At 43.2% G+C, this 6,861-nt stretch overlaps 1 pseudogene; it reads right to left on the bottom strand.

Annotated features, from left to right (window-relative positions):
- Positions 1-4,366: 4,366 nt before the first annotated feature.
- Positions 4,367-6,182, bottom strand: Eif2d-ps2 (eukaryotic translation initiation factor 2D, pseudogene 2; annotated as a pseudogene).
- Between the last annotated feature and the right edge of the window lie 679 nt (positions 6,183-6,861).

Raw genomic sequence — 6,861 nt, 5'->3', positions numbered from 1 at the left:
ATTCCATTGTGTAGATATACCACATTTTCTGTATCCATTCCTCTGTTGAAGGGCATCTGGTATCTTTCTAGCTTCTGGCTATTATAAATTAAGGCTGCTATGAACATAGTGGAGCATGTGTCTTTGTCATATGTTGGAGCATCTTTTGGCTATATGCCCAAGAGAGGTATAGCTGGGTCCTCAGGTAGTGCAATGTCCAATTTTCTGAGGAACCTCCAGACTGATTTCCAGAATGGTTGTGCTTGTCTGCAATCCCACCAACAATGGAGAAGTGTTCCTCTTTCTCCACATCCTGGCCAGCATCTGCTGTCTCTGGAGTTTTTTTTTTTTTTTTTTATTATCTTGAGTATTTCTTATATACATTTCAAGTGTTATTCCCTTTCCCGGTTTCCGGACAGACATCACCCTCCCCCCTCCCCTTCCTTGTGGGTGTTCCCCTCCCAAACCTCCCCCCATTGCCACCCTCCCCGCATAGTCTAGTTCACTGGGGGTTCAGTCTTAGCAGGACCCAGGGCTTCCCCTTCCACTGGTGCTCTTACTAGGATATTCATTGCTACCTATGGGGACAGAGTCCAGGGTCAGTCCATGTATAGTCTTTAGGTAGTGGCTTAGTCCCTGGAAGCTCTGGTTGCTTGACATTGTTGTACTTTTGGGGTCTCGAGCACCTTCAAGCTCTTCCAGTTCTTTCTCTGATTCCTTCAACGGGGGACCTATTCTCAGTTCAGTGGTTTGCTGCTGGCATTCGCCTCTGTATTTGCTGTATTCTGGCTGTGTCTCTCAGGAGCGATCTACATCCGGCTCCTGTCGGTCTGCACTTCTTTGCTTCATCCATCTTGTCTAATTGGGTGGCTGTATATGTATGGGCCACCTGTGGGGCAGGCTCTGAATGGGTGTTCCTTCAGTCTCTGTTTTAATCTTTGCCTCTCCCTTCCCTGCCAAGGGTATTCTTTTTCCTCATTTAAAGAAGGAGTGAAGCATTCACATTTTGATCATCTGTCTTGAGTTTCCTTTGTTCTAGGGATCTAGGGTAATTCAAGCATTTGGTCTAATAGCCACTTATCAATGAGTGCATACCATGTATGTCTTTCTGTGAGTGGGTTAGCTCACTCAGGATGATATTTTCCAGTTCCAACCATTTGCCTACGAATTTCATAAACTCGTTGTTTTTGATAGCTGAGTAATATTCCATTGTGTAGATGTACCACATTTTCTGTATCCATTCCTCTGTTGAAGGGCATCTGGGTTCTTTCCAGTTTCTGGCTATTATAAATAAGGCTGCGATGAACATAGTGGAGCACGTGTCTCTTTTATATGTTGAGGCATCTTTTGGGTATATGCCCAAGAGAGGTATGGCTGGATCCTCAGGCAGTTCAATGTCCAATTTTCTGAGGAACCTCCAGACTGATTTCCAGAATGGTTTTACCAGTCTGCAATCCCACCAACAATGGAGGAGTGTTCCTCTTTCTCCACATCCTCGCCAGCATCTGCTGTCACCTGAGTTTTTGATCTTAGCCATTCTCACTGGTGTGAGGTGAAATCTCAGGGTTGTTTTGATTTGCATTTCCCTTATGACTAAAGATGTTGAACATTTCTTTAGGTGTTTCTCAGCCATTCGGCATTCCTCAGCTGTGAATTCTTTGTTCAGCTCTGAACCCCATTTTTTAATAGGGTTATTTGTTTCCCTGCGGTCTAACTTCTTGAGTTCTTTGTATATTTTGGATATAGTCTCTGGAGTTTTTGATCTTAGTCATTCTGACTGGTGTGAGGTGGAATCTCAGGGTTGTTTTGATTTGCATTTCCCTTATGACTAAAGATGTTGAACATTTCTTTAGGTGCTTCTCAGCCATTCGATATCTTCAGCTGTGAATTCTTTGTTTAGCTCTGTACACTATTTTTTTTTTTTTTTGGTTCTTTTTTTCGGAGCTGGGGACCGAACCCAGGGCCTTGCGCTTCCTAGGTAAGCGCTCTACCACTGAGCTAAATCCCCAGCCCCTACACTATTTTTAATAGGGTTATCTGTCTCCCTGCAGTCTAACTTCATGAGTTCTTTGTATATTTTGGATATTAGCCCTCTATCAGTTGTAGGATTGGTAAACATCTTTTCCCAATCTGCTGGTTGCCATTTTGTCCTAACACAGTGTCTGCTTCCTTATGATGCTTCATTCTCCCAATATGTGCTCAAATGGGTAAACAACAACATCAAAACAAACAAACAAACAAACAAAAGCCACCCAAATCACACAAAAACAAACAAAAATGCCACACACATATGTTATAGTATCTTTAAAAAATTTATTTGGGTTCCACAGCAACTGAAACAGTGTGTGTGTGGGTGTGTGTGAGTGTGAGGGGAGCTTATCCTCACTGTTGCCTGTCTGTGGAATCCATTTCTCTAACTGAATTGCCTTGTCTGGCCTTAGTAGGAGAGGATATGGCTAGCCCTGCAGTGATTTGATGTGCCAGGGTGGGTTGGTATCCATGGAGATCTCACCCCTACTCAGAGGAGAAGGGAGGAGTGTTTGAGGGAGGGGCTGTGTGAGGGAGGACTGAAAGGAGAAGGAGGCTGTGATGGAGATTAAAAGTGAATTAGTAAATAAATAAATGAAAAATAACACAAATGAAAAAAATCCAAAATGTGTTTGTTGATTTACATACTTATTTATGTATTTATTTTTTTATGCTCCTTGGTGTTTTGTCTGTCTGTCTGTGCGAGGGTGTAGTTTTTCTGGTGTGTAAATCTGTAAAGCTTCAGAGTACAGGTTACTCTCAAGTAAAGGCATGCAGGCGGCCCATGCAGGAGTCAGGGAAGGTAGAATACTAGCCTGCATTTCCTAGGCTTAGAATAGTGATGACAGTTTTTGTTACAGAAAATTCTTTCATCTCCTAGTCAGAGGCCATAAGACTGGTGATCAGGATTCTGGCAACACCATGTAGGAGAAAATAAGGTTGTCCTGTCATGTGGAATTTTCTGGCATTCACTATTGTAATAGACACTGAAACCACCTATTCCCCACCAGTGCCAAGTGATATAGAAGAGAATAAAGCAATACGGACTTGGAAAGGTTTTAGAAAATTATTTTAAAAAATGTATTAGTGCATACCAGTCCCTGTACAAGCCAATAGTTCTTGTGCTGATGCTTACATGTACTTTGATGTATCATGTGCACCCTGTTATTTCTTGCACACACTGGGCCCGTTTCTCTTGAGATGCAGGGTTTATCTCTGTTTCTAGACCTTTATCTCATTCTTCTATCCCTGCTAGCTCAGATTTATTTTCTGTAAGTGCTCCCTTTTTGCACAAGATGTGGGAAAGGGGTAGACGGGCAGACAGGACTGTTTGCACGGAGGGATGGGACCTGGGGAGTCTACACTGTACCTTTGTATGCAGACCTCTAATAACTTCCCCATTTTAATTATTTCTCAGTTTAAAAAAGGGATATCTGTCACTTTATGGATCATAGTTATGGAGAAGACAGATGTATTTGATTCTTCTTCCCAGTCCAACAGTAAATTGATTGGTAGAATTGGTAGATTGGAAGAATGAAAAGAATGAACTCTCATCATTCATACAGCTCTGGTGGGCTTTGGAAGAAATAACGAACTGAGAATCTTCTGAGCTCTTTCTGGGTTGGGTCAATAATGTGAAATGAATGGTCAATAAAATTTGGGGCATACCCTGGGATGGAACATACAGAAGGAGCAGTTAATGCTGTTGAAACGGATAACTGGAGTAAGGTGGTTTGGGATTTATGTGAACAAAAGCAAAATGGGAAGATTTTATTCCAAAAGACATCCTGTGTACTTTGATCAGGTTCTAGTGACATAGTGTAACAGAAGCGAACTAGGTGACTGTAAAGGGCTCCTGTACTGTCTTTAGCATGGCTCAGCAGGCATAGTTGTTCATAGATGGAGTAAGCCAAAGCCGATGCCATTATTCACACGGGTCAGATTTGTGCCAGATAGCCTTTTGTCATAGCTGCAGACTTCTCTCCTTGTGGCCTCTGATCTCTTGGCATCTCAGTGTTCTTCAGAGACATTGTGACAAAATAGAAACAGAAGGCGTTGTAAGGGGAAGTTTTGCTGAAGCCAATGTTCCATGGACAGCATAGTCAGTGAATGTACTGATAATCCTAGCCCTGAGGTTTGTTTTCTAACTGACTAGTTTTATTTATTTACTTATTTTTTTTTAGAATAAAAGCTTTCAGTAAAGAGTTACAGTTTTTATTTGCAAAAGTTGTAACTGCTCATACAAGTTATCAGCTCAGAAGCTGAGTTCCCATGGGATCCACTGTATAAAATGAGTCTTGTCACTTTTTGCCAGGTTTGGGGGCCTTTTCTAAGCCTTGGATTTATTTTCCTGGAGCTGCTATTCTTCAAGCAGTAGCTGGCCAAGGTGGTAGATCTGGTTCCCCTGGACCTGCCCTGTCTTTGGTCCCAGGGGCAGGGGAGATGATGATGCTGGCTTGACATCACTTCTAGAGAATGGCAGCCACTGAGCAGGGATCGAGACCATAGGTTTCCAAGTTCTGGACCACAGTCACCTTTTCATTACAATTTTATTCTGTGTAAAAATGATATCAGTTGGACAGAGTTTTCCTTTCTTTAGAATGGGTTCCTGGCCAGGAAATGTCACTTGTTAGGCAGGCTGCGGATTTTTCAAACTCTTGGTCAGGGGATATTCCCACCAATGCTTCATGACCAAGGTTCATTGTTCTGTAAGATGCAGTCACATAAGCCAGGATCCAACTTCACCAGATTTCTGTTGTCTGCATCAACCGGGTTGTTTCTCTTGGCATGGTCGGTGATGATCCTTTGAACCTCACTGCCCTCAAGGCTGCTCTCCTTTTTGTGACCAGACTCCAGGAAGAGCTGGGTCGTGCTGGCGGGGACACAGTTAGAGGGATTTTATACCTGGAGAGAGATAGGGCTATTCCCTGCTACCTTCCTGGACATCCCGGTACCTCCAGTTCACAGCCACAATGCTCTCCACCCCCTTTCAGCATCCTTGCCTGGAGAGTCGGCTCCTGCTGCATGTGGTGCAGGAACTTAGATAACTTTTTTTTTTTTGTTCTTTTTTTTTCCGGAGCTGGGGACCGAACCCAGGGCCTTGCGCTTCCTAGGCAAGCGCTCTACCACTGAGCTAAATCCCCAACCCCGAACTTAGATAACTTTTTATAGCTTGATTTTTTTTTTTATATCTAGTTGCTGTCCTTTAGGGCAGCAGGAGAGCATGTGACTGCCAAGGAGTGTGCTGGTGAATAAAGAGAGATAGGCTTTTTTTTTTTTTTGACTCGACTCTTCAAGGCATGCAGGAAGCACTACTGTGACAGCTCATCCGTTTGCTCTTGAAGAGGCTTGCCATCCAAGGAACCGTAGCTCAGGGTCTTAGAGCTGGTGTTTTCAGAGACTTCCGGGAGAGGATCCTTTCCATTCTCCTCTCCTTCCAGGGTCAGGCTCTTTGGGTTTCCAGGCAGACCAATGTCCACCTTCTCCTCGTTGCTATCTGTGGGAACCACTGCCAGTAGGGCAATGGTAGTGGAGACCACTTGTCTCCAGATTTGCATAAGTGGTCCTGATAAGTATGGAGCACAGAGAAGCCCTTTGCTTTCAGGCCTGAAGCCAGCATCTGAATCGTGGACATGGCAGCCACTCTGATTACTATGAGAGCTCTGTTCTTAAAAGTACCAGAGGCAGACCAATAGGGAGCGCCACTACTCCTGGAAGCATCAAATCTGCTCCCCCAACCTCCCCACCACTAGTTTTTTGAGTCCCACGGGCCATGCTATAAAGGCTGGTAGAAGATAGGACTACACTTTTAGATATAATTTTTTTCTCCAGTTCAAATAGGATGGAGTTACCACCACTTGTGTAACAGTCACTACATCCCCTTTGTGAGCATACAACTTCATAATGCTTAGATCTTTCTTTCCAGGGATCAGATCAGAGATCTGATCTGTTCCAAGGGTGGGGAAAGCAGTTGTCACATCAGCAGGAAGTTTTCTCCTGTCTGATCTCTTGATGGTTGTGTTGGACTTGACCGGAAAGGCCTTAGCAAACACACCTGCTGGAGTAGCCCAGGAAAAAGGAGCACAGATGCCAGGATTGTCAACAAAGTGAGGATGTGGCAGCTCCCTGGCCTTCAACCCCAAAGACAGCCATGCCGAGGACTCAGGACCAAACATCAGTCTGGTAGGAACCCGGGCACATAGCTCTGCTGTTGGCCAGCCTAGTCCCAGAACTACAATTGACTATTTTTAAAAGGTAAGCAAACCTTGGTTGTGCCCTTTACAAATAAATCGGTTGTGCCCCTTAGAAATAAATAATGAACAAAACAGAGCAAAAAGCAACCCAATCTTATATTTTCATTTCCCACCATGAGTAGTAAGCTATTTCCACGAGTTTTTAGTTTTATAATCTCCAAACTTCTACATGAGGAGTTTCTGAGTAAGGGAGGATATCTGCATTATTATTTTGGCTCCTTTTATGTATTTGAACATTAAAATGCAAGCTTATAGCTTTAATCCCCAGTTTTGTTTTTACAAGCAGTTATTATACAAGTGTCATTTTCAGATGTGTACAAGGCTTAGTCTGTCAGAAGTGGCTCAGGGATTATCAAAATGTAATTATCCCTAACTTTTTAATTTAAAGGAACAGCCAATACAAGCAAATGAACTTAGACTTTGGAGAAGGTTTTGTCTATGAACAAACTGTGCATTTAAATGCTCAGACTGGAAGTCTAATGGTATTTTGTGACTACATCTCATTTCTCCTGTATGTACTGATATTAAAACCCTTGAGCTGCAAGCAGCTGCCATTGGAAGTATGGATGTGAGTTTTAGATATGATAATATTAAGGCTGGG

Source organism: Rattus norvegicus, chromosome 6 (assembly GCF_021556685.1).
Source record: "Rattus norvegicus strain SHRSP/BbbUtx chromosome 6, alternate assembly SHRSP_T2T, whole genome shotgun sequence".
Taxonomy (NCBI): Eukaryota; Metazoa; Chordata; class Mammalia; order Rodentia; family Muridae; genus Rattus; species Rattus norvegicus.
Note: the sequence above shows the minus strand (reverse complement) of the source record. Positions and strands in the feature narration are given on the sequence as shown.